Genomic DNA, 25,679 nt, shown 5'->3' with positions numbered 1-25,679 from the left:
TCAAAAATAGATTGAACAGTTAGCTGAGCCGGAGATCTAAAAGTAGATTGAACAGTTCGCTAAGACCAGGATTTAAAAACCGATTGAACAGTTGGCTAAGGCCAGGATTTAAAAAAAATAAGTTGAACAGTTAGCTGAGGCCAGGATTTAAAAATAGATTGAACAGTTAGCTGAGGTCACCACTGGAGGATAGGCAGCCTGTGCTCCCAAGTAGAATGCTTAGAAGCAAACTGACTATGCTAGAATGGCTGTGCTGTATGTAGCAAGTAAATGAATACACCTCCCAGTAATGCTATTACTAGGCTACCTCTAGAGGGAGCACTACTGATTTGTAGTGTGACTTCAGGAGACTAACAACTAACAAGCTCACATTAAACTCAGAATGAGCAAGTGAGCTTATTTGTTTTCTGTCACCTCATTAGGTTTAGTTTAGTCACACATGCTATCTTTGTTCAGTTTTGTGTTGTTTTTACAATCACTTTCTCTGTTTAGTGTCCTATATGTTAGTAATGGTAACTCTCTAGCACAAATTGATATGCTTTTCCATGTGGCCTGCACTGCAAATATAAAGAAAGTAATTATCATCTGTGTACTGTGATCCATTTCTGTTTGTGATATTAACTGCTTTACCACCTCCTTATAGCAGAAATACTGCTACAGGGCAGCAGGAGTGTGCAAAATCATGTATATATGCATGATTTTGCATTTCCAGGTAGGGGGCGCACACGCCCTACCCGCACCGCCATTCGTGGCCTCTGCTGTCAATCACCGGGTCCCGGCCAGTGATTACTCACCGGCACCCGGTGATCGCCAAGTAATACCAAGGGGGGGAGAGAACTGTATGTAAACAATACAGTTCTCTCCCCTGTCAGCTCCAGCACACTGCTTTGTATGACTCTGCATAGCAGTGTGCTTACAGTGGAAAGGACAGACACAGCCCCATAGTAAAACGCACACAGTTAACCATTTGATGTTAACCCCTTCCTGCCCAGTGCCATTAGTACAGTGTCAGTGCTTTGTATTAGGGGATGTTATTCTGACTAGTCAGGATGCCCACCGCAGTCCCGCTATAAGTCGCTGATAGCTGGCATTACTAGTAAAAAAAATAAACAAAATTCCAGTATATATACCGCCATTTGTAAATGCTATAACTTTCACGTAAACCAACAAATTTACATGTATTGGATTTATTTTTTTTTTTGCAAAGACATATAGCACTACATCTTGCCCTAAATTTATGATGAAATTTGATTTTTTTTTTTATTGGACATGTTTAATAGCAAAAAGTCAAAAATACTATTTTTTTTCCCCTCAAAATTATTGGTCTTATTTTGCTTACAGTGCAAAAAATAAAAAACGCACATGCGATCAAATATCACCAAAATAAAGCTCTATTTGTGGGAAAAAAGGACATAAATTTAATTTGGGTGCAGTGTTGCATGACTGCACAATTGTCATTTAAAATAATGCAGCACCGTATAAGAAATAATGGCCTGGTCAGGAGGGGGGGGGCAGGGTAAATCCTCTGGAGAGTAAGTGGTTAAACTCAGAATTAACAAGTGAGCATGTGTTTTCTGTCCCCTCTTTAAATACAGATACTGCAGGCTGCATCTTTGTCAGACCTCACACTCAGATCACCGATAATTCTGTAACATATGCCTAGCATGGTCAGTTTGAAATACGAAAACAGGGGGACTGGCAAGATCACCAAGGCTTTCACACAAAGGAAACAATGCACAGAGAATATGATACTTTTTAATACAAGTACATGGTAACACCGATACATGTCAGAAAAATGAAATGTTAGGATAAGATTCCGTTCACATACAGGTGCTGTAAATAACAGACGGAATTGCTGCAATTCTGTCCGTGATTTGAAAACATGCTGTTAAAATGTGAAATCGGTCATCAGCGTGTTTAGGTGCCATTCATTTCAGTGGCACCTGAAAAAGCAGGGATGTTTGCTGGGATTGCAGCATGTTTTTCCATGCGACAAATACGCTGCAATCACGTAAACAAAATTGCGCAACACGCAAATGAAGTTACAGAACATTGATTGTCATAATGTATTATTTTTCTAAATCACACTATTGAATGACAACTGACCTGGATAGAAAATAGCCTCGGAACATTTCATTTTGCAGACATTTGTGCAGAATGGATGAACATGCAGCTTTGCAGGATAATTAACTCTGCAAATTTAATAAGTACATTCATTGTATGGATACATCCATGTCTTCAATCTCAATCTGATCTCAATTAATGGGGCTGCTGGTGTAGTTATTATGTGATTTATAAGTCATACAATGGTAAAGATTGCACATATAACATCAGACACGGTTTCAGCATTTCTTCCAAGCTGAAATTCGCCTTTGTCTAGGTGAAATGTTTGCCCTTATCTAAAGAGTTACAGTAAACTCACAATTAAAACTTGCTCTTTTCCTCTTTTCAGGATGGGAGGCCGGGCCCGGCTGTGTAGAAAGCTGCATCGCGAGTGTGATCGAGAGAATCCATTATTGGCCGAGGTCCACAAGCAAATGAAAAACTAATGAAAAGACTTCAGGAGCCAGTGAGGGAGCGGTGACCTTCCCAGAGCTTCTTAAAGGTCATTAGAAAATAACATTCACTCTTGTCACTCAGTACACAGTCTTTAAAAGCAAGCTAGCCCTTCTGGAAAACACAGGTGTGTCGGTAGCACTAAAACCGTCATTGAAACGTACAGGCGACATTATATAGATGCCTGTGACCTTTATGTGCTATTCAAAACCCATATGGTCGCCTAGTGCAAAGCTAGTCACATGGTCAATGGATTAAAGGGACAATTCCAGGAACAAAGATATAGGATAACATTGATTTTTCCTTTTTTTTTATGGGTAAAGGAACCGGTAAACCTCGATGACAGCTTGATCTATGGAAAAGTGCAGTGATTAATGTGTGCATGTAATGTATGTTTATGTGTTTGAAGCATACCTTTCACAAAGCTGGTCAATTCAAACTGAATTGAGAAAAATACACAAGCAGAGGTTACTTTCAATGAAAATGTATGTCAAAATGATTAGCAGATTCAGAAATATAAGTAACTGAAGATATGCCTTTTTCTTTGAAAGTTGGGACTGGCACAGCTTCCTGAGTCTACTTGTTGATCTTTTTAATTCTTTAAACTTCTCCACATAGGTTTTTTTTTTTGCTGAACTGTTTTTGGCATCTCTGCACATCTTTCTCCTACTCCCCTCTAGCAATTTCTGGGATTACCATGCTCTTCTGTGAGCCTAGGGCAGATGCAGAAGAACCCAGGATGGATAATGACAGGAGACCAGTGAATTGCTCTAGGTTGAATGAGACCAGAAGCTCTATAAAATCTGAGCAGTTCCAGATTGGGAGATCTCAAATCCCAGCAGCAGCACCCACTAAGAAGCTGATTGGGGACTCTCTCCTCAATTTTCATTGGCTAGAGGTAGAAAAGGCATCAAGGGTCTACTAGACCCTTAGTTCAGGGCTGGGCAGTTATTTTCCCAAGGCATCATGAAAAACTGGGACTGTTATGAAGGGCAGAACCAATAGGCTGAACTTAGTTCTGCTCAATTAAATATCCCAGGTATTTAGATGCACATAACTAGGCATGATATCTCCCTTAATACAGATATAAAATACAAATCCATATAGGGAACCAACTGTATGTTAAATGGTAAGCTAGCCGCTCCTTGGGCCAAACATACATAGTCTGCAAAGCAACCTGTCTGTGGGAATCACATGAGGGTATTTATGAATTCCATCCACTGTTATACATGTTTCCAGCGTGTGACATCACTTCCACAGCATGGCAGAAGATACTGTCGATAACTGGGGGAGTAGGCTCCACTTTTTACCTGTGGGACCTGGCAACAAGTCCCCACATGCCCTCACCTGCATCATATCCTTATTTCCCACCTCCCATGGTCTGCCACAGTCTTTCTAGGGGTGGCACCTTCCCTCCTATATGGCCGAAGCTACCAAAGGGTGGAAGTACAGCTGCTGCCATCTTGGCAATCTGTGTACCAACTAGGGCATAAGCACAGCTGCCACTTGCATCTTGTTGACTGTGCAGCCTGGATCCAAGGAACCCACACTTCTCCCCCAGAGCCATGGAGCAGTGTCACATGCCCTGGGGGGGGGGAGAGGACGTGCAGACACCTTTTGAAGGTGCATAGGCATGCAAACACATACGTAAACTGGAAACTGACTGACCTCATGTGGGCCGGGTAGGGACAGTCAAAGGGCCAGATGTGGCCCAGGTCTGTCCTAGTGTCTCAATAAAGTATGCCTATCACACCTATCAAGTAAATGGCTCCCTCTATTACATCCCCCTATTATAAGATATATAAAAAAAACCTGTAGTATACCTGCAAACTTACACACCCTCTACTAAGTCTTCTATTTTCCTGTCCCTGATCCTGCCTCCTCAGTGCCGCTCACTCTTTTCAATATATTCTCTCTCTGGCCCACACATATTTGACACAATCTCCATTGATACTTTATTATTGTGTTAAACATATTCGGGATCCCTGCTGAAGAATGATTTTAGGCCATCATTTAAAATAGTGATTAGCTGTAAAGCTATTAGTGCATCGCCTACTCATAAGTTTCAGTGTTGTAGTTTTTTACTGTTTTACAAGCACACACAATGTTGAGTTTAGATATGTGCATATAAGTATAAAATAGGCCGTCCTCTTATATAGAATTAATTCCAAAGTGCCCTGTGTATACAAATATATCTAATCCACAACCATCAAAGAGCAGCACGTCCCCAAGCTTGTAATAAGCCAGAATCAAAAGCATGACATATAGACTACGCTCTCCTGAACAATGCATAAAGAATAATGTGTAATAAACAAAAGGTGCTAAATGCAACGTGAATAAATTAACTATATGCAACAAAATTGTGTGCAAAAATTAATACAAAATCAATAGACAATTCATTTTCAACAAAATAAATCCATAATCTATATTCAGAATCAAATTGCTCAGTGCCAAATGGACATCTCCAAACTGCAGAAAAATGAAACCCAGGGAAATAGTGCTCTTTCTCTCTCCCCAAAACAAAGCACACCACACTCACCAGAAATATGACCTGTCTTCTCAAAGAAGGTCACACTTGTTTGTGGTATCTCAGATAGATGTTAGATTCCTGATCATCCAATAATGCACCATACACGTGGACAATTGGATCTCATCGTATATTAGCGATGCACCTGTGCGTTTAGGAGATCTCCATTTTAACAGTCTGCTACTGGTATATTCACCATGCAATACAGCGAACTATACAGTTTGTGATGCTACGTGGCCAGTCCACTGCTTTATTCATTTCCTTGCATGCTGAAGTTGCTGTTTTATGGCCCAGGAGTACCTAGAAGCTGTTGGATACAAACTTCTGTTTGCATGGAAATCCTTTCTGAACTTGCCAGTATCCAATTTCCCCAAGACACTGTAATGTAATGTGATGGTGGTGCCTCTTTCATCAAAATGAAGGTTTGGAATGGAGGCATGCTACAGGAATAGTTCACATCTATGTAGCTATTAATTGCCTGTGTGTTTACTTATTTTGTCATGTGCATTTCCCTGTAGGTAACCTCTGCTTATGATGATTTTTTTTTTTTCAGTTTTAACACCCTAGGTTTTATGGCATTTAGGCATGTGTATGAGTGTAGGTACCTATAGACGTGCCACATTAAGTCACTTTGCACCTAATATGATGCCAGTTGTCCGGACTGAATGTTCATGGAGTGCAGATTTTCTTGAATGACCAGTGTTTATACACATTTAAGAGATTGTGCAATATCCCTATTGTACCTACAAAGTTTAGCCCATATCTGGCCCATGTGTCTTTTAAACACTGTGAATCAAGTAAGTCAATTGCTAGATATGTACATGGGATACCTGCGTTTTTGAAGCCTATAGGAATGGAAAATACCTGGAATAGTATTCATATCATGAGGAACATGCCCTGCATATAGCTAGCTTCATGGCAAGCAGTTCCATTGAAGGACACTAGAAGCAACTTCTGGTAAGCCTCCTGTAGCCCAAAATGATTTACAGCATACAACAATAGACCGCATTTCACTCTGTAGCACCATGAAAATTGTCATAATTCAAATATTGCAAAGCTGAATCTGTATGCAGTATAGGAGGTTCTGTATCTTAAAGGGGTCTTCATTTTTTAGTGTATGGTCCTTCAAGTGATGGAAAAACAAATGGGATCTAACTGTAATGACCTGTTTAATGGGTTCAAAATCTATAAATCTATACTTCTATAGTCTCATATACGCACAACAACATCCAATGACAGTGAGATACTCAATGAGATAAATGTCCCTTCTTGTATGGGGTAAATGTCAATAAATGGTGATAATGATTATTTGTTTAATGGGTGCAGTCCAAGGGATCGAATGATAGTGACACGCTTAGTAGGTTAAATGATTTGTCTCATGAGGGATATGGTAAGCATTATTTGTGAGCAACCACTTGTTTTTAATGTCATTCAATAGTCATTTCTGATGAGTTACAGCTAAACTCTGAGATTTACACTAAAACATACTTGCAGTCAGGTTTTCCTGCTTTGGAAACGCTCATTAATCCTAGGGGCAGAGAAATAAGCAGTAATATTTACCTTTTTCCTCACTCCAGCAGGCTCCCTCCATCTATGTGACTGATGTTCCTGTTGACAGTCACACACTGACCTCATCAAGTACAATCTGGGTTCAATAGAACTGCATTGTACATAAGGATGGTGAGAGCCATCCACCAACCCAGAGCATCAGAGAGGAAGGCACTGGAGTGCTGATGTTACACTTTATTCCTCTCCCCTTGGACTTAAAGGATAAGTTCACCTTTTAGACAAAATTAATAAATGCACAGTTTTTTGCAGGTAAAAAAAAAATGTGAGTTTATTATTGACAGGAGCCTGGAAAGCATTGCCAGTGATCAGTAGATTGCTGATGCCATGCAGGTCTCCTTCAGACCTGTCAGATTATTATCTTGCTGTACGGGATGTAGGAACAAGCAAATATTCTGACAGGAAACTTAAGTGAACTACCACGATGCTCCACAGCTCCGTGGTAGTTCATTCAAATCTACAAGCTGACAGCCGCTAAGGTTGAATCCAAAGAAAACAAACAGGGCGCACCGGCCTAGTGCATTGCCTTAAAAAATTTTTATTGATATAAAGATAAGTAATATACCCACAAAGGATGAGTAAGTCCAGAGCTCATCATAAAAGGAAAGAACAGCACTGTCCAGTACACATTGCATCGCATCTCACAATAGGAACCCTGAACCTTCAACAGGCTAACTCATTTCAAGGACTTGCCTCTTCCTCAGAGCCGCTAAAGGCTGTCGGGACTTGCAGTTCATTCATTCACGGAACACGGTGTTGATGTGCCAACCTGGAGGAGTTGGACTGCCTGTGCAACCTCTGTAGGGTCCAGGTATCACCTCATGCTACCACTGACCCTAGCCAAATGCAAAACTAGTGAAAAACGGAAAGATGAGATGGGAAAAAAATGTCAGTGGCCTCCACCTGTAAAACCATTCCTGTTTTGGGGGTCGTCTCATTGTTGCCCATCTAAAACACCTGTTAATTTAATTAACACCAATTAAGTTGAAACTGAATAACAACCCCCTCTGCTACTTAATTGACCAGATCAATATCTGGAATATACGAAATATCTGAATACGAAACTATTGCATGTTGCAAGTGACCCGTTCAATCAGTTAAGCTGTATAGCTTTGATGAGGCTGCTCTCATGCAGCATAGCACCCCAGTTGGGAGTCCTGAAAGGAGTCCAAGAGAGTAAAAAAAGCAATGAAAGTGCCACACCAACTGTCAGCATCCAGAAAAGATTGCATGTAGTTTTTGTTAAAATTAAACATCCAAGGCTTATAGGGGTTCAGGCATTCCCCCCTTCATCAGGGGTTTAATGCTGACTCATTTCAAAGAGACTAGACACTCTTGCACTATTTTTATTCATTGCATTGTATGATCAGATAGCAATAGTAGTAGGTAGCACAGCTAGCCTGTTTTCTTCCATTTGAATGAGACTTAATTGACGTCCTTATTGGACTTCTTTACATTGCTTGAAGTTATCACTGCTTTTCTTTCACTCTTCATTTATTGTTTTTATTGTGGTATACGTATATCACAAATACCAAGCAACAATACTCTTATTGATCCTTTAGTTGCTGAAAAGACAGAGCTCTGTAGCATTCAGGTTTTCATGTTCTCACTAACCCCATTCTTAGCTTAGAATGTTTTTATGTTGGTGGTGGTTCAGTAGCTAGGCTAGGCATGCTGTGGATGATGGACCTCAAAAAAATCTTCTCAAGAACTTATATAGGTGTTAAGCAGCAGAACTGTATATATGGTTTATGTCAATTCCATGTGAAGCCTCACAGACTAGTATTTGACATGATAACTTTTATAGCTAAAACTTTGTTTCATACAGAACGGGCAGGGATAGAACCTCTACCAGATTCTGCTTACCCCTATGTCTCCTTTGGAAAGATCTGGTAACGGAAATCTACTCTTAGATATCAATATCTTAGATATTACAAGTGTCCCTGTTGGAAGACACCCCCCCCTCCAAACACCTTCTGTTTAGGTGACAAATGTAACTTTTTGGATTGCTGTCATTTTATGTATTGGTGACAGTGGTCACCAGGAAAAATTGCAAGGGTAAATTTTTGCAATGGAGACTCAGACAACTACAACAATCTCACAGCCTTTGGTTTAACCCTTCCCCACCCTGTCCAAACCTAGAAGAAAACTTTTAGGGTTCATGTACACTGCAGCTGATAAACTCACGTTTAGGAGCTGTTCAGTGTTTTTTTTTCAGCAACCCCTGAACTCTCCCTAATGTTTTCCTGTGTGTCCATGTACACATCTTTGTTTACAGTCGTTTACAGGCATTTCAGTTTACAGTCGTTTTTTTTAATGCAGAAAACTTGCGTTCAGCAGTCGATTGTATCAGTGTTTCAAACGCAAAACACTTGTAAACGCGGCAGATTGCGTTTATAAGCATTTGCAGGTAAAAAAATTTTTTAACTCTTCCAGTCCCGATGCTGTCCAGAGCCTTTTTTCATCATGAAAAATGCATGCAAAGCATTTTCAAGGTACTCGGGTGGACAAAACAAGGAAAACAGGTTGTTCCCACCAAGCTTCTCACACATTGTAATGACCAATTCACTCCTCAGACCTCTCCCACCCTTGGAAACAAAAGATATGTTAATGAACATTCACACCTCAAATTCCTCATGAAGACCCCCTGCCAGGTGGCCTTACTGACTCTCCAACAGACACCTTTACCACCCTTGGAAACAAAAGAAATGTTAATGAGCAACTCCCACCTAAGCTCATTTCAACACATACTGCTGTCTCTGCTTCTGCATTTCTCTGAAACAGTCTGAAATAGTTAATAATTTACCACTTTTAGGTGCATTCTGGGCATTCTCCTGTGCGTATCTTTAAAAAACGCTTCTAAACGCAAACGCACATAAACGCATTATGCAATCGCGGCTAAACAGACTTTTTTTAACCTATGTTTTCCAGAAGTTAGTTTCCATCATTTAGAAGTGTCCTGTGTACATGGGGCCTTAGCTGGAGCTCCACTTCAGAATTATATAATCCTACCGGGGAACAAGTCAGTAAGAAGACCTGTCAGTTGCAGATAAATATAGCCAGTGGGTACATTAACCTACCTGTGAATTTGGCCATCAATGAATATAATTTAACAGATATTTCTTGCATACCTGAACTTTCAGGAGAGCTTGCTATATAAGTAAGCTTGTGGAGCCTATAACTCATAAGCACAGATATTTCAAAGATTTTGTAGGAATTGTGGGCTTTGTCTATTCTGGGTCAAGCAGAAGGTTTGTGTTCAATCCCCATATATTCTCACCCCACGCTGGATGTACAGTATTTTTACAAATATTATTGTTTTTGATGGATATCTAATTGAAATTGATTGTAAATTAATCACCTATATCTGTATCTGATAATCCAACTTTAACCCCTTGATGCCGAGCGCACGCAAATATGCGGCCTCTTGGCGTCGTGGCCTTGACGCCGAGCGGCCGCATATTTGCGTGCAATTAGAAAATACATATGTGCTGAGAGTGCGCGCCCTGCATGTTCCCAGCACATGTCTGTGACTCACGGAAAGGTCCCGATCTCCCCTTTCCATTGGGCACTTTTCCGATCATGTGACAACAGTGATAGCGGCCACATGACCCTAAAACCCCACCCGCCTCCCGACTTCTGAAACTCTTAAAGGGCCGGGACGCGCCAGCATGGAGTGGTTAAATACTTAATCTACATCTAAGTCAATCTACTGAACAACTGATCTTTAAATTTGAACTTTTGGGGAAGAAAAAAAATCTTTCAACTTTTTTTTTAAATGTAAAAAAAAAAATTACCTCATAAGGGTGGGTGTTACTTGTGTGGGCTGTACTGCATTGTTTAAAATATGTACTTTCATTCATCCCAGTGAGTGCAGTAACCACCAAACTTCCGCTGAAACGTACAGTTCTGGTGATGAGATGTTTAGTAGCATGCGCTTCTCCTCATCCGGTCATAAAACAGCTTGTTTTCATTTCACAGATACAAGATGTTTTATGATTGGACTCATACATGCCTTGTATGCTGAGAGAAGAATACAAGACAGTTGAAGAATGCATAATGTGGAGTGTACACCACCCACTATTCTTCACTGACTGTTGCCTGAACTGTAAGCTTCAGCGCTGGATGCGCACAACGCACACATCAGAGACTTTTTTTTTTTTTTTACATTGCAGATGTCCCAAATATTTTTTCCCAGGGTTAGGCTTTAACAATGCTATGCATACTGTATATGACCCACAACATTCTTAAAGTGGTTGTAAAAATCAGACATGAAATATGATTTAAACATATTCCTCTACTGTGTGTCTTAATCCAGGATACAAAGTCATTTCTGTCTGCTGCTTTATTCCTCTGCTATAGGCATGAGTTGCTTGTGATGAGTTTTCCTGATACCAAGAGAAAGGTGACAGGGGAGGGACCTCCAGCAGATTGACAGCCTCAGCTCTAATCCTGTAAGCTGTGTGAAGGGGGTGTGTCCCTTCCCTCCAATCAGAGCTCAGAGCTCTCTTCACTGATGTAACTTCAGCTCTCCGCCCCCCATTTTTCAGAGCGGAGAGATCCTGTGTAAATGCTGCACTTTGTACGGTAGTTAAGAGACGATTTTAGATAAACACGTACAACTTATGTAGAATGATTTGTTTCATCTATGTGTATCACCTGAAGCCAGTCACTTCACTGGGTATATGTGAGCGTTTACAACCACTTTCATGTAAACCTCCAGCCAAGAAAAATTAAATGCATATCAGGAATGTTCCCCTTCACTACTGCCTCTGCCATTAGATTTTCTCAGTTTGATGACCAGCACCATCCAATTCCTCTCCCTGTGAGCCCCAGGTCATCCTGGACCCATACCCAGCTTACAACTGGCCTTAGGAGGAGAGAGCAGAGTGACTGAGATATGACTGAGATATGAGCTCATGCTTGTGCTACCTTTCTTTTCAATCATCATGCTTCTTATCAGTACATAAACATGTCGGCTCTCTGTACTGCTTCTTCCATTCACCCTCCACAGCTGATGTACAGGGACTACCAGAGGGTGATGCCAGGTCATATTCAGGTACACCATTTACAGCTATAAAATGCATTTAATTCTGCATTAATGATTACAAAGCTGCATTCATTTGTGTGCTTTGTGAGTTCCGCTTCAAAGGTATTTGTTTGAATCCATTTTACCGTAATTTGACAGACGTGTGCTTGTTACTAATTGTTCGAGAAAACTGACTGAGACAATCCACATTGTCATACTTCCATCAATCTGAATGTGATCTGTATGGGAAATGATTGTAAAGGATGAAAGAGAGAATGTGTCGGTTAAAGAGTAATACACGTGCCTGGGACCACTCTTCCTTCAAACACTTTGATAACTTAGATGACTTGTGCCAAGCTTCAGTCACTCTTGTGTATAGACAGGCAGCAACTTCCAGACTCTTCGTCTTATACTAGTTCTTCTGATATTAACCATGACTCATACGTATGTGAAGGATGACTGTCATCTTAATTATTCATAGTGGGAGCACCACAGTATCTAAATAATTTATTCTGAAAACTTGGCCAAACAAATTTCTGTAAATCATCAGAGTTTGATGTGCCTCCCGCTTTTCCTGCATCTATACAGGGCACAATGTAATCTCTTCCTCACACTGCATCGGTTGGTTGGGCCTGAGCTACTCATAGCAAACTTTGAAATTAGGCTGAAATCAAAATGCAGAAAGCTGCTAATGGACATTTCTAGTATTTCACAGATTAGTTCCAGGCTTTATTTACTTAATAATTAGCTTTACTGCAATCCATCAAGCAGTCAGTCTGGTTGTGGATAGGCTGCTAATTTCTCTGCCCTCTGCTCTCAGTCCAAGGCAGTCCTCCAGAGTCCTCAAATAATTATGTTATGTTAAAATGACCTCACAGTCAGGAATTACTTTTTACAATATTTTGGCTTTCTTAAAGGCACATAGTTTTTTTTTTTCCTTTTAAAATAGAGATAACAATAAAAGTAGAAAAATAGCTGACCAGTAGGATTTACTTTTTTTTTAAATTATTATATCTTTTATTAAATTTTCTTTTAGGAAAAAATACATTACAAAACCACTGTATAATATTATTACATCATACACGTAAACTTTATCCCCATACCCACCCCAAAACACCCCTGTCCAATCTCGTCTTATCCTTTCTTCCCCCTCCTATCTAGTCATATATATAGATCTCTTTAACCATTTAAATTCTCTGGTACTACTATCGGGGGGACCTTTAATTTTTATGTATTTTTCTGATGTTTTAAACTCATACCATCTACCCCAAATCTTTCTAAACTTTTCCATTTCATCTTTCTCCTTGTAACAAAGTTCCTCCATCCTGCTAACAAATTCAACTCTTGCTATCCAATCCCTCATTGTCGGTGGATCCTGGCCCTTTCAAAACCTAGGGATTAAACCCTTTGCCGCACCAATAAGATGGTATAATAAACTGTTTGTATATTGTTTTAGCGACAACTCTGTTCTATAGAAAAGACACGCCCACGGATCCTTCTGGATAGATGTCCCCCAAATCTCCTGTAAATGATGAATTATCTCCTGCCAAAATAACTGAATTTTTGGGCATTCACAGCATATATGAGCCATTGTCCCTGTTGCCCCACATCCTCTCCAGCATAAACAGCGAGAAGAAGTATCACCTTTATGTGCCACACTCAGTGTGCAATACCATCTAGATTAACGTTTATAATTCATCTCAACTATATTTGTGTTCCTCGTGCAGTAAATTAAATATTTTCCTCTTCTGGTGATCATTCATTTTTGTACCCAGTTATGTTTCCCAACCCTCCCAAGAACAACGGAGATCCAGCTCCCCCCAATTCAACCAGGATCTTGTAAATCCTAGATATTATATGACCAGTAGGATTTATATGGCAGAAGAAACCCTACTGGTCTTCTGTGTACCCTGAGCCACGCATGTGCATCTCACCATCCATTCATGCTTGTGTATGCAATATTGGACGAATGATCATTTTTTGTTTGCATGCTAGTTCCATATTGAAAATGAAGAGGTTACTAAAGTTATGAAAATTCTCATACAACAAGAACTCCAGAAGTGATGTAATGTATTGGAATGTATTCTTTTGTTTCCAATAGTGGTGCACCGAAATTCTGGTGCCGAAACCGATACTGAAAATTCAGAAAGCATGTGGCCGAAAACCGAACCGAAATTGAAATGTCTGCATATCTGGGGGTTAGGAGGCTCCATTTTTTTTTTCTACTTTAATGTATATAGATTTTTTTAACTTATGATTTTATTGCTATCACATAGGGAACCAATAGTCCCCTGTGATAGCATATTAGTGGCAGGTCCTCTTTTTAGGGGGGGGGGGGGCAATGTGTGGGAGGAGAGGACAGGAGAGGAGCAGTGTATACAGTGATGGAGCAGTGTATACAGAGAGGCTCCCTCACTGGCTGTCGCAATATGTCAGTGCTGGTTTTTAAATATAATTACCAGCTTTTTTTTTCTCTTCACTATAACTCAGAGAATGAGCTGCCACTCTCCCCGAAGCTAAAGAAAACAAAGGGGGGGGCACTGGGTAATGTCACTGGGTGACCCCGCCCCTTTGCTTCCCTTAGCTCTCCGTGAATCACAGCTCCTTCTCTGAGCTATAGTAGAGGAAAAAAAATTTGTTAGTAGTTACATTTAAAAAAACAGCATTGTTTTTAAATGCAATTGTCGGCTTTTTTTTTCTTCTTTAATACCCAGACCTCTGGGTCTGGTATGGATTTTGAAGGAAACCCAGCGCCAAAATTAAAAAAACAAAATGGTGGGGGAGCCCCGGGTCTAAGGAGATATGTCTATTCTTAAAGTGGTTGTAAATGCTCAAGGTTTTTTTACGTTCATGCATAAATGGTAAAAAACCTTCTTTGTGCAGAAGTCCCCCTAATACTTACCTAAGCCCCTTGCGGTCCAGTGATGTGCATGATAGCTTCAGCTCTCCAACAACTTGCCCTCCTCATTGGCTAAGACAACACAGCTGTCAATCACAGTGAGCCAATGAGGAGAGAGTTGGCGGAGCTAAGCTGCAACTCTGTATGTGAATGGACACACAGATTAGTATCTCAAGAGAGTGCCTGTTTGGATGCCCCCATAGCAAACTACTTGCTCTGGGGGCACGCAGCAGGAGGGAGGAGCCAGGAGCGCTGGCAGGGGACCCAAGAAGAGGAGGATCAGGGCTGCTGTCTGCAAAACCACTGCACATAGCAGGTAAGTATAACATGTTTTTTCTTTGTTTTTGTTTTTTTTAATTCTACCTTTAAAACCACTTTAAGACTAGGTTCACACCTATGCAGGTTGCGTTTGACCCTTTTCTGCATTGCATTTTGCATTGCGTTTTGCATTTTTGCACCTGCATTTTTGCCTCATTTTTATGCGTTTTGCACTTTTTTTTTTCTTGTTGCTAGGCAGATTTAAAATGTAAAATCTGGCGAAAATGCAGCAAAACGCACTACATGCTTTTATGCACAGTTTCCATTGATGTCTATAGAACAAAAAAGCTACTTTTTGCGTTAAAAATAGTCCCTGACCCTTTTCAAAACGCACCGGGTGAAAACATGGAGATGTGAACATGTCCCATAGGAAATCATGTTAAATGGACTGTGCTGCGTTTCTGCAAAACACTGCAGAAAACGCTTAGGTGTGAACCTAGGGTAAAGCAGCATTTGAAATTGAACAGACAGTGTGGATGGACTTTTGTTTAGTTCAGAACTACTTCTCTCACCATAGAAGTCAATAGGAATGGAAATGCAGGTTGAAGCTGAATGATGCAGCCTAGTCTGAAATCAAACGCAGGTTACGAGGACCACTACAAGTCAAACGCGCATGTCAGTGACCTCTGATGATCTTAGAAGAGTCTCAAACTAATCTCCAAGGCAAATGGAATACACCTGAAAGCACACCACATTTTACTCATCAACATAGGACCACAGCCCAATGACATTGACAGATCCCATTGATATGAAAAGTGGACTAAAGCGCCACCTGCTTGCTGGAAGGAAGATTGCATAATAATTGTATGCAATGTTTCATATTTGCTTAAAATAATTTGTATTTTTTTCTTTGCTTACTATGGCCAGGACTAAAAAAAAAAAATTCAAATGTACAAACAAATTATTGGTGTTATTTATTATTTGACGTTTTGGAAAAATGCATTCCATTGGCTGTCTCCACTGTGTGTGCACTGAGCTATATAAAGAACCTATCTGCTCTGGAGAATGGTAACGGAAACCATAATAATAAAGAGATGATATTAGTTTGGCAGAGACGCAGCATAAACACTCGCTAGTTATCAGCATCACTGTCTCCGAGTGGAAATGCTGACTCTGAGGTAAAATCATCCCCCTGGAGGCCGGGAAAGTGGTTGTGTGATAGAGAAACATTATAGGTCAGCAGATGAAAGGAATATTGGCAATACGTCATTTGCTGGTATCCGGCATCTGTGTCGGTGGACAATGTGTGTACTTGTGTTCAATGTCACCAGCAATCTCCTCATATCATTTTCCTGCTCCATGTTTGCCCTAGTTTTTCTCTTGGCTCATGTTTTATTCTCTTTCATACACTGCCCCTCTCCTTTCCTCTCAGACTCCATCTTGTCCTGTTTAGCTGGTTCATCTTCTCTGCACTGCCATCTCGGATTGGCTGCCTCTTGCGTCCCAACTACTTCTTCCCTGACTAAAAGGGGGAAAAAATCCTCTAATCTTGTACACAAAATGTCAGTTTCTTTTAATATGGAAGTCAGAATGATTTGCTGTTTAGTAAAATTCTTAAAATGTTAAAACTGTGGTAAACCTCAAAACAAAAATGTAGTATTTTGCAGCCTTTCAGTCTTTAAATGTGGTGGCTGCATTAGTTTCCTTTTTATAGTTTTCTTTTCTTTTCATCTGATGATCCTGCCAGTTCCTGTCTCAGGCCTGGTTCACACCTATGTGTTTTTTAGTGTTTTTTTGCAGAAATGCACTGCAGTCCATTTAACATAGTTTCCTATGGGATACATTCACAGCTTTTTTGAGCAGCTGCGATTTTGGAAAAGGTCAGGGACTTTTGTGACCTCTTGGTGCCGTCACCTCCTGGCCATTTAAGAATTTCAGAAACTGGGAGGTGGGGTAGGGCTTTAGGGTCATGTGGCCACCGTAATTCGCTGTCACGGCAGTCACATGATCGGAAAATGTCCCAATCGAAAGGGGATATCGGCACCTTTCCGGGAGTAGCGGACATATGTGCTGGGGGCGCGCATTCTTGGCACATATGTATTTTGTAATTGCACGCAAATATGCGGCCGCTTGGTGCCAAGGCCCAGAGGCCGAGAAGCCGCATATTTGCGTGCGATCGGCGTCAAGGGGTTAAACTCAAAAAGCAGTGGTTTTCTTACAACAGAGTTCAATGGAGACGCTGCTGAATTGCATGCAGTGTGTTTTTGCCACGTTTTGCGTTTTTTTTTTTTTTCTGCCCAGCAACAAAAACAAAGCAAAAGAGGCAAAAACACGTGTGTAAAAATGCAAAGCAACATGCGAAAAGCATTGCCAAAATGGATCAAAAGCAAACTGCACTGTGAACCAGGCCTTAGGTTGTCTCCACTCTTGATAGAGGAGCAACAGAGACACCCTCGGACTAAAGAATAGTCACATTGGGGAGTGAGTAGTGGTAGATTTAGGCCCCATTCACATCTGCCAATTTGGGATTGTGGAAAAGCCACACTGCATTTCAGGGGCCATTAAAAATGATTGCAGTGCCATTTGGAAGTGTGGTGATTCTGCTCCCAATTCCAAATTGCCAGATGTGAACTAGGCCTTAGACTGACTTGACTAACAAATTGAAACTGAATTCCAGCTAACACTTTATAAGCAGTTATGCCTGGTTCACACCTATTCGGTTTGCAGAAATGCACTACAGTTTAATATGGTTTCCTATGGGACACACTCGCATCTATGCTTTTTTCAGCCGCTGAACTTTTGGAAAGGGTTGTTTTTGGTTCAGTAGACTTCAATGGAGACATTGCAGAAAAAGCATGTAGTGTGTTTTTGATGGGATTTGGATGTATTTTATCATGTTGTTTATGCATTTTCAACACTTCTAGCAGTTTTTAAGTTGCTCAACAACCAATTGGCCAAAAAAAAGCATGAAAAACGCAAGACACATAAAAAATGTGTCCAAAACACTACAAAAATGCAAAATGCACCACAGATCAAAAGATCAAACAGATCAAAAGCAAAGTGCATAGGTGTGAACCAGGCCTAACAGCAACATTGTTTTTCTTTTTGTTATAAAGGTTTTACATAAATGAACGACCATTTGTAAGCAGATCACCAGGTATAAATAAATGGGGGAAAAGGCCTAAAATGTAAAGTGGTTGTAAAGACTGAAGGTTTTGTTTACTTTCATGCAGGTAAAAAACCTTCTGTGTGCTGCTCCCCTCACAGCACCCCCCCCCCCCCTCCCAATGCTCACCTCAGTCCCCCCTCAGTCCAGAGATGTGCACGGGAGCTTTGGCTGTCCCGGGTCTCAGTCTCCTCATTGGCTCCCACTGCTGTCAATCACAGCCAGTGAGCCAATGACGAGAGAGTGGAGGGTGGGGCCACATAGAGCAGGGCTCTGGAGCAAGCATGCACTAGTGCCCCCATAGCAAGCGGCTTGCTATTGGGGGGCACTGGTCAAGGGGGAGGAGCCAGGAACACCAACGGGGGACCCAAGAAGAACAAAAAAGTCACTGGCTGTTGAATAGAGCATTTAATTTGTTTCTGGGTGGGTTTTTTTAAAAAAATTTTTCTTTAAGGCTGGATCATACCTTTTTTTTTTTTTTTTGTTTTTTTTTTTGCTTTTTATTTTGTTTAATGCGTTTTCTATTGAAATTCATATAAGCACATCAAAACAATGTCAACATGCATTGCAACATATATTAAATTGTAGGTCAACGTTGCATTATGACACGCAACGTAAAGTGCAGTGCAAATGTGTTGATCTGTGAACTGATGCTATTCTATTGGTTTCAAAATGCTCCAAATTGCAAAGGTGTGAATGGGCCCTAAAAGCCAGTTCCATCCAACAAATTATATTTCCTAACCTTTAATTAGGGGTCACAGAAGAATATTCAGAGATGTAGGGTTATGCAGCTACCTTCAGGACATTGGTTAATGACAACCAAGGTGAGCTGTTGGGGTGGCCCAGCATACCGGTGAAACTCGAAAAATTAGAATATCATGCAAAAGTTAATTTATTTCAGTAATGCAACTTAAAAGGCAAAACTAATATATGAGATAGACTCATTACATGCAAAGCAAGATAGTTCAAGCCGTGATTTGTCATAATTGTGATGATTATGGCTTACAGCTCATGAAAACCCCAAATCCACAATCTCAGAAAATTAGAATATTACATGCAATCAATAAAACAAGGATTGTACGTAGAACAATATCAGACCTCTGAAAAGTATAAGCATGCATATGTACTCAGTGCTTGGTTTGGGCCCCTTTTGCAGCAATTACTGCCTCAATGCGGCGTGGCATGGAAGCTATCAGCCTGTGGCACTGCTGAGGTGTTATGGAAGACCAGGATGCTTCAATAGCGGCCTTCAGCTCTTCTGCATTGTTCGGTCTCATGTCTCTCATCTATCTCTTCACAATGCCCTATAGATTCTCTATGGGTTTTAGGTCAGGCGAGTTTGCTGGCCAATCAAGCACAGTAATCCCACGGTCATTGAACCAGGTTTTGGTGCTTTTGGCAGTGTGGGCAGGTGGCAAGTCCTGCTGGAAAATGAAGTCAGCATCCCCATAAAGCTCATCTGCAGAAGGAAGCATGAAGTGCTCCAAAATCTCCTGGCAGACGGCTGTGTTGACCCTGGACTTAATGAAGTACAGTGGACCAACCCCAGCAGATGACATGGCTCTACAAATCAACACAGACTGTGGAAACTTCATACTGAACTTCAAGCATCTTGCAGTGTGTGCCTCTCCATTCTTCCTCCATATTCTGGGTTCTTGGTTACCAAATGAGATGCAAAAGTTGCTCTCATCAAAAAAGAGGACTTTGGACCACTGAGCAACAGACCAGGTCTGTTTTTCTTTAGCCCAGGTAAGACGCTTCTGACATTGTTTGTTGTTCAGGAGCGGCTTGACAAGAGGAATACGACATTTGAAGCCCATGTCCAGGATCCGTCTGTCTGTGATGGCTCTTGATGTACTGACTCCAGCCTCAGTCCACTCCTTGTGAAAGTCCCCAACACTTTTGAATGGCCTTTTCCTGACAATCCTCTCCAGGCTGCGGTCATCTCTGCTGCTTGTGCACCTTTTTCTTCCACACTTTTCCCTTCCACATAACTTTCTATTAATGTGCTTTGATACAGCACTTTGGGAACATCCAACTTCTTTTGCAATTACCTTTTGAGGCTTTCCCTCCTTATGGAGGGTGTCAATGATGGTTTTCTGCACAACTGTCAGGTCAGCAGTCTTTCTCATGATTGTGATTCCTACTGAACCAGACTGAGAGACAATTTAAAGGCTCAGGAACCCTTTGCAGGTGTTATGGCTTAATTAGCTGATTAGAGTGGGACACTTTGAGCCTAGAATATTACACCTTTTCACAATATTCTAATTTTCTGAGATTGTGGATTTGGGGTTTTCATGAGCTGTAAGCCACAATCACAATTATGACAAATCACGGCTTGAACTATCTTGCTTTGCATGTAATGAGTCTATCTCATATATTAGTTTCACCTTTTAAGTTGCATTACTGAAATAAATGAACTTTTGCACGATATTCTAATTTTTTGAGTTTCACCTGTAATCCTCCCCACAACCAGCATTCCTCAGCTTGTTGCTATTGGCTGTCTTCTCTGTGGTCTGAGAGAAGCAAACCTCAGACCTTTGCACTGGTGATTCTGTGGGATCAGTTCAACTTGATCTTTGCCTTTTCTCCTTTGCAGGATCAAGGTTGAGGGCATTCCCATAAATCTCATAGAACCGAGCTGGCCCAGGCGCATGTGGTACTCTGACCTCTCTAGTCTCCTGGCAGACTTTCCTTGAGTCCTTTCAGATTGTCTAGATCTGCTGTCCCGGGGTCTAGTTTACAATCCTCATTCACAGTCCATGGCTCAAGCTCCATTCACATCTGAGCGTTGCTTTTTTTTTTGCGTGATTTTTCAAACATATTTTACCTCGATTTTTGAGTGCTTTTATGTGTGTTCATACAGTGTATTTAGCTGTTTTTGAGCTTTGGCATTTTTTTATTAGCCAATAGAGAAAAATATCATCTGTTGCATCAATTGTTGCTAGGTTATTTTGCTTCTTTAGCTTTTCCATCTGCTTTTTTTTTATTTTTGTATTATTATTATTATTATTATTGATTTATTATTTTGTTTTTTGTTAGGGTAAGGGGTTAGAGTTAAGGTTAGGATTAGCGGTATTCGAGTTTGGGGATATTTTATTCATTATTTTCTTTTTATTCAATTGTACTGTCCTCCTTATATTGGAAAGCGCTGCTCAAACTGTTGGTGCTATATAAATCCTGTATAATAATAATTATTTATGTATTTTTAGGGTGAGGGTGAGAATAATAATAATAATAATAATAATACTTAAATGTGAAATAAACACACACAGAGTCATAAATAACCCCCAACCTTAACCCCCCTAACCATAAAAAAAAAAAAAGTTAAAATATATATAAAATAAATGTAAAATAAAAACACAAATAAAAATAAATACTGTAATAATAATTAACCCATAACCTTAATCCCCTAACTCTTAAAGTAATTAAATAATAACAATACTTTTTTTTATTATTATTATTATTATTAATGTATTTTTTGGTTCGGGTGTTTATTTTTTATTAATTTATTTATGATTTTGTTTTTTAGGTTAAGGGTTAACTATTTATCATGATATTTTATTTATATCTGTGTTTCTTTTATTTATTTTACATTTATTCATTATTTATCATTACTGTTATTTTTTTTTTTTTTTCATTTGAGCAGAAAAATGCACACAGCGTGCAAAAATGTTGCAATCATGCATTTCTGTTCTTTTCTATGGCAATAAAAACCCGCAAATCTTCCCAATTTCAGCTACAAAAGTAGCTCCAAAACTTTTTTGAGCTTCAGGCGTTCTGCTTCAAGCAGCTTTCAATGGAGATGTAAACCATCTCCATAGAGTAATGATTTTTTTTTTTTTTCCCCTGAGCATTTTGGAGCTTCTCGCTACAAAACGATCAGGTGTGAATGGGGTCTTAATCAGCCTGGCTGTTGAAGCCTAGTCTTGAAGGATAGGTGCCTACCCAATTCTGATATCACTATGTTTCTGAAAGCTAGGAAATTCACCTCTCACAAGATCTAACATCGTACCTGGAAAGCCTATTTCGCATTGTGCGAGGCTAGGTAATTTCATCTTAGGGAATTCTCCTTGGCAAGAATGTTCTCTTTTCTCCAGTTTCGTCTGCATCAATACCTTGCCCTAAACCTTGACCTGGCAAATTTCATATTGCCCTAAACCTTGACCTGGCAAATTTCATATTGCCTTATCCTGTAAAGAACCCCTTTAGTGTTACATAAGGACAAGGATGTATTTTGATGCCTCAGACCAAACCAGGTGGTTTCATCCTTTCATCTTAATGAGGACATTGTGTTCCCCTCTTTACCCTGCTCCTAAATATCACAAGGAGACTTTTCGCCATGATTTGGATATGGTGAATGCTGCTTGAGTTTATATCGCAGCCACTGTCTCCTTTAGATTGACTGATGCTCTTTTTGTCATTCTTAAAGGACAGGTTGTCTCTAATTCCATTATTTCCAAGTGGATTTGGAATCTCCTCTTTCTAGCCTATTGGCTCAAGGACAGGTATCTTGGTTAAGCACACTCCACCAGGTATGTTGGTGTGTGTTGGATTTTTCAGCAACAAACATTTTGTTTCTCAGATTTGCAAGGCTGTCACCTATTCTGTTCATGTTTTCAGAATTTCAGCAGGTGGATTTTCAGGTCTTTACTGATGCAAAGATCTTCAAATGGCCCTGTGAGATCTCTTGGGTATCCTCTGTCAACCTGTGGTTGATTGCAAACTGAGTGTCCCATACCTTGGTTGAAGGCTGACGTGACGAGAGGGCTTCCCCTTGGGGCTCTGGTCCAAGCACTCCTGAGTGTGGAACAGGGGCACAGGACACAAAGAATCACTCATGCCGGTAATCGGGTAGCAGGCAGTGGTGGCCTCTGGACAGCAATCAGCAGCAGTGGAGGTACACGAGAAAAGAACCAAGGATGGCACCCGGGAACTGGATCTTGTAAGCTTGGAACAAAGGTCGTGAGGACACAGTCAGAGGTAGATGCATGTGCCCGTTAAGATCAAGGATATGGTCAGATGGCCAGCCAGGGTCCGCAGGGATGGACAATAAGAACAAAGTCAGTAGCCAAGTCAGAGTCCTACACGAGGAGCAGGAGAAGTATAGTCAGGCAGCAAGTGGAGATCGTTACTAGAAAGACAGCAGACTGTGATCAGAGGCAAGCCGAGGTCAGAGTCCAGAATCCACAAAGCAAGGTCAAGAGCAGGTTGGGTCAGTAACAGGAGATCATACAGAAAGAGCAGGAACATATGTCATGGGTGGCTGAAGAACGTCCAGCAATGAGCACACATCTGGGCTTTCTTTAAATAAGCATCTTGGCGCCAATTCCTCGAATTAGATGTGTGCAAGGCATGGGCCAATTCTTGTGGATGTGCACACTGATGCACACACAGATGCGCTGATATGTCAGTGCATGTTGGTTACTAGCCCGGGCTGGTCAGTATGCTGGAACTTGTGCATGAACATTAGCTGCATGAGAATGAGCATTAGCATGAGCTGTACCCTTACTCAGCATTAGCTTCCTCTAGTGATTTATCTATAAACCTCCATTTTTGGTATGGTACTCTGTATAGAAGCACAAGCATGTACAACTTGCTTCACAAATTACTTCTATGGTAAGCACTTTACCAATACCACAAATATGTGCTTTCTATAAATACACTGTACATTCTCATTAACAAAACTGAACTTTCACTTTAACCACAAAATGTGCATGTTTCACATGCCTTCCCGTTCCCATGCCAGGAGTCCCTTGTTCCGAGAATGGGAAAAAATCTGCTCCACAGATTTCCAGAGGAACCCTGATGTATTTTTAATGTTTTAATTATCTATGCAGGGACGCTGCAAGCGATTTGTCAGTGTGCTCTTGTAGCAGCATTCAGACGTCTTCAATCAGCTGTGGGTTATGCAGGCCCTGAATATGCTGATGCTGGTGTATTTTATTTTACCAGCGTAGATGGGAACATTCAGTGTGATAAATAAGGACGTCTTATCACAGCTTAATGCACAGCCTCCCTCTCGAGTAATCCTGTGACTTATTTGGAATGTAGAAGTTTGCAGATTTAAGAGAGGCTCGAGTTGTGGCTTTAACTGGCAAACTAAGTAGTTCTGGCTCCATACTCTTACACGTCTTAGAGACAAGCATTACAGAATACTTGGGGAATTTAGAGTATAGATGGGAATGCCTGGAAAAAAACCTGAAAAATTGGGGGAAAATATTTATTTTTCCTTTTTTTCCAATGCTGTTTTTTGGGTGTTTTTTTCCAGGAAAAAAGGAGTGTGGAATATGGTATTTTACAATGATAAATAATATATTTATGACTTGGTATTCAAACTATATAACATCAAAGAAAGATTTCTGAGACTTTATGTAAAACATTTTTTTCTCACGGCTTCAAAATTTCCATAAATTTTACATATCTAATTGAGAGAGAGGTAAGCTAGTAAAGAAAGATAGAAAAGGAAATACAAATGAGTATCTGATAAGAGGTCAAAGATTTATTTATTATTTATTACAGGTACTTATATAGCGCCATCAATTTACGCAGCGCTTTACATATATTGTACATTCACATCAGTCCCTAACCCTCAAGGGGCGTACAATCTAAGGTCCCTAACTCACATTCATACATACAAATACTAGGGCCAATTTAGATAGCCAATTCACCTACCAGCATGTCTTTGGGGTGTGGGAGGAAACCGGAGTTCCCAGAGGAAACCCACGCAGGCACAGGGAGAACATGCAAACTCCAGGCAGGTGGTGCCGTGGTTGGGATTCAAACCAACGACCCTAGTGCTGCCAGGTGGAAGTGCTAACCACTTAGCCACTGTGCTGCCCAAGATAGTGAAAAGTTGTGCCCACTGTCTCTATAGCTGCAACTTTTTGCCAAGGGTACATGTTCTTAGGCACCTTAGGTCTCTGAATTCTCCGGGCCTAGAAAGGTGGCTGGATGTCTATGAATGTTCTTAAAGCCCTGAGGCTCATTTCCTAACTATCTCATGAACATGGATGCTTTGACAGTTTCACATATTTATGTTCATAAAGTGGCTAGATACTCTCAAAACCAATTTACCTGGAGACAAGAGTATTGGCTGGAAAAAGTTTTCAGACCTGTCTACTTGATCTTCCTTCCCCATGATTGGTAGGCCAGGACTGTCTTGTACTCCTAACTAACATAAAACCATACAAGCTCAAACTAGCTAGATCAAGTGTCTGTCCTCTACTGCCTATGGATAATTGACTATGGCTGCTTTTCATCCCTGACCCAGCACCTATTCTACTTTCTGTTCCAGATGACAAGTCCAGGTAGTTAGCTTTGCTTTATCTTTCCCTTCGCCTATACCTACTCAGCGCCATTTCAAGCTGTGTAGTTTGATATTTTGGTTGCTGGATTGCACCTCAATCTGACAGCTCGGTAGGTGGTCAGTTGCTGTTCTTGGAAGTCCACAGCTGACCCTATAAATAGTCTCTCAGCTCTGAAACATACACACACACACACACACACACACACACACACAGTGATACTTCTTGAATCTTTTATCTTTCTGCTATTAGCTGTATGATCTGAAGAGTCTGCTTCAAACTCTGATGCTAAAAATACACTGAGTACAAAGAGCATCTGCTACAGTCTGTCTACACATCTGAAGAGATGAACAGCAGGAAATAGGAAGCGC

At 40.6% G+C, this 25,679-nt stretch overlaps 1 protein-coding gene across 2 annotated transcripts in view; it reads left to right on the top strand.

Annotated features, from left to right (window-relative positions):
- Window positions 1-25,679, top strand: part of LOC149447878 (leucine-rich repeat and fibronectin type III domain-containing protein 1-like protein) — a 789,142-nt gene that overhangs the window by 345,722 nt on the left and 417,741 nt on the right. For both annotated transcript variants that reach the window (XM_089652000.1, XM_089652001.1), the window contains exon 3: window positions 2,453-2,605. The gene's annotated coding sequence lies outside the window, so the exon portion shown is untranslated. The remainder of the gene's footprint in view (window positions 1-2,452; window positions 2,606-25,679) is intronic.

Source organism: Staurois parvus, unplaced genomic scaffold (genome assembly GCF_062004578.1).
Source record: "Staurois parvus isolate SC_StPar_1 unplaced genomic scaffold, SC_StPar_1.0 ptg000668l, whole genome shotgun sequence".
Lineage (NCBI taxonomy): Eukaryota > Metazoa > Chordata > Amphibia > Anura > Ranidae > Staurois > Staurois parvus.
Note: the sequence above shows the minus strand (reverse complement) of the source record. Positions and strands in the feature narration are given on the sequence as shown.